This window comes from Trachemys scripta, chromosome 4, assembly GCF_013100865.1.
Source record: "Trachemys scripta elegans isolate TJP31775 chromosome 4, CAS_Tse_1.0, whole genome shotgun sequence".
NCBI lineage: Eukaryota > Metazoa > Chordata > Testudines > Emydidae > Trachemys > Trachemys scripta.
In genome coordinates, this window is record NC_048301.1 from 6,417,072 (window position 1) to 6,420,519 (window position 3,448).

Below are 3,448 nucleotides of genomic sequence, written 5' to 3' on the forward strand. Positions count from 1 at the left end.
ATTAGTTGAAGCAGTTTGGAAGAGTTGTCACTGTGATATTAGGAGAGGTGCACATTTACCTGGAGGGATGAAGTATGCCTCATTTCAGTCCTGAGTTCTGTAGGGTGCATCCGTGCTGGTGTGCAGAGATCATGGGGATTGTCCGTATGCTAGAGGCAGATATGACTGATCTCCAGGTCTCGGGAGGGGTAAGTGAAATTAATGTCTTAGAAGGAACCATAAAGGCAAGGGTGAAAGGGTAACATTTAGCAAGTGTGGGGCAGTTTGAGTGTAGGTCGGGTGAAGGCAGCTCCTGACTATATACCCAAGTTTTGCCTTAGCAAATAAGTGTTTGATTGCGTCATACAGTGTTTACGTGCTCTATTTCCAGAGTGTGGGTACATCTTCACTGTTTGTACAGGATCTTACCTGGATGTTGCCCCTAAACCCCTTCCCATCCACCTACAGAAACCTCTCCTCCCAGTTAAGTGATGCTTTCAACTGGGGCTAGTTGGCCCGGTTCTGCTTTCACTTGGGCTAGTAACCCCTACGCTTTGCAGTGACGATGCAGGTTAAACTACGTAGGTGCCAATAGTCCTCCAGTGCCTTCCCACAATCCCCCATGTGCAGAAAGACATTCAGGTTCTCCCATAATTCAGCAGGAAAGAATCAAAGTGTCTCATCATACTGCAGTACAAAAGAGCCAGAGGATATGCCTCGAAGAAGGGGGAAGTTCTGCAGCAGAGAGGATGTGGTGACTAACTGCAGCAAAGAGCTATCTGCAAGGGTAGAATACTAGTGTGTGTGTGTTATGGGCATGATGGGGCACCACTCAACAAGGGCAGAATTGTGACTGTGTTGGGGGTGGGGATGGTGTATACCTTAACCATATTCCCTGATTCTCAGAGATCTGAATGCAGCTGAACTTGCTGTTCTGGAAGGGCATGAAACACCATCAGGCAAGCTTAACTCTGCATTAACTAAGGGTTGGGTGTTTTTTGTTTGTTTTTGTTTTTGGTAAATTTCCTAGTGTTTTAAACAGAAGAGCTATTATTAGTAGAGAGAGTTTTTAGTTAGGGAGGTACGGTTATCACGGGGGGTTGCAGCTGAACTGATACTAGGGAAAAGATGCTACATGGTTCATAAGTGGCTCTTCCCCTTCCTACAAACTTTGTTTATAGTCAAATGACACTGGAATTTTTTGGGTGAAGGTGTGAACAGGGTAGGGAGGGAAAACAAAGACATGGTTATTTCATAGTATTTTGAAAGCTTTATTCCATGTAGGTTACAGTAGCTTTAAACACCTAGGAGAAAACTGGCATCTCTTTCTCACTCCCTCTCATCACCCCACTATCCCCTGCAGGATATAGACCCCTCCAACAGCACTTCCAAATTCCCCCCCCCCCTTTCTTTCCCTGTCTTTAGCTGACTCTTAGCAGAATAGGAGACTCAGAGAGGTGTGAAGTGGTCCATTCATCTCAGTGTGCTCTTCTCAGCTGGAGAAGCCCCATGGAGATGAATGCAGCCTGAAACAATAGGTCTGAGCAGCTTTCTGCTCCAGCTGAACTGTTCCAACCATCTCACTGGGTGTTCTCATCCCCCCCTGCCCCAACTCCTGCAATTACGGCAATTGGGGGCCTACTAGGTGCATGGAGTATGCCTGTTCTCAGCTCCTCACCCTGCTCTCAACACTGTGGCTATGTCTACACTATAGCAGCACAATTGCAGCTACAGTACTATAGCATAGACAGTTGGTACTGTGCTGGAACAGAATTTTGTGTCGCTGTAGTAAATCTACACCCTCAAGAGGCAGTAGCTAGGTTGATGAAAGAATTCTTCCATCACCTTAGTGGTATCTATACTGGGGCCTAGGTCAGCTTAACTATGGCCTGATCTACATCTAATAACTAGATTGACCTAGCTATGTCATTCAGAGCAGTGAAAAATTTCACTCCCTAAGTTCAGTCAACCTACCCCCTCACTGTAGATGTAGCTAGGTTGATAGAATTCTCCTGTCAACCTAACCACTGCCTGCCAGAGAGGTGGATTAACTGCAGCAATACAAAACCCCTTCCATCGATGTAGGAAGGAGCATCTACACTAGAGAAGCACAGCTGCAGCGCCATAGCGGCGCTGCACTACCGTCGACACACCCTACCTCTTTCAGGGATGTGCATTGTAGCTAGGTTGGCCTAAGTTTTAGGTGTAGACCAGGCCTGGGTGTAGTGCACAGGCTGGTTCCCAGCTCCCAGCTGCACTCTCCGGGCCATGTGTCAAACATCCCGATTTCACTGCTCGCTTGGGTCTCTGCTTGGTATGCCTGGACCCTGCAACAAGCATGCCTGTTCTTAGCTCTTCACCCCACCTCAGCCTGTACCATGCACTGAATAGGTTAATTCCCACCTCTCCATCCAGCTCTCAGCACTGTGGGGACATTATTTGAACAGAAAGGGAGAGGTTTGAGGAAGCAGAGCTGACTCTGCTCTCTCCACAGCTGACCCACTTCTTTTCTTTTCTCTCGTGGTCTGACCTCTCCTTTCCCCCAGAAACAGCAGGGGGAGGGGGGAACTGATGTTCCTTCCCCACTGCTGGAGGTAGCACAAAGGAGGGGAATAATGGAAGGAAGGGGTGCTCCTCAGCCCTCCTCTGTTGGCCTAGTAGAGCCCTGTGGAAGAAATGTGGCGATTATTTGTAGGGAAGGGCACAGATGGTTCAACTTTCCTCTGCCCCAAAATATGTCACTGGAGGACAACATGCTCAGCTCCCACTTCCTCATGTTTCTGCTCTCAGTGCTTCTGAGCTCCCAATGAACAACACTCCCTTATGTAGTGAGAAACCACAGAGAAACTACTCTGTGGCAACCCAGATCTTTATCAAAGCATTAGTCATCAAACTGGGTTTTCAAATGTAGTGTTTGGATGATCCCTTGCCCTAATAAGGGTTGTTGTCCACGGGTGTGCTGGCCCCTCACTAGCTGTGCCAGAGAACACCCCTAAGGGGTGAAGGTTGACAAAGCTCCCTCCCTGCTCTGATCCCCCCATTTTCTCTAGCTCTGCACCAAAAAATTATAAGAATCTGAAAATCTTAGGAGCATCTTATGTTAGGGGGGCTGTCTCTCTCTTTCTTTCCTTAGATCAGGGTCAGTTCTGTTCAGGAAAAGGTGAACCATATGAGTAGTCATTACATTACCCAAGCTGCTTAATAGTCTTTCCTTTGTTTAGTGTTAGTTTCCTTAGCACTACTTTTATAATAAAAATCAGAGCCTGTAGGTGGATTTTAGAGCACTTTTAAAAGTACTGCTCTTAAACCAGAAATTTTGGTTTTGGGGCAAGACTTCCACAAGGAGCCCCTGCTGTCTGCAGGCAGAGAACAAGGAACACACACAACGCAATTTCTGGAAACTACAGAGAGAATGCCTTAAACTGAGTGCATGGACGTGACTCAAGTTCAATTCATACAGTATGTCACC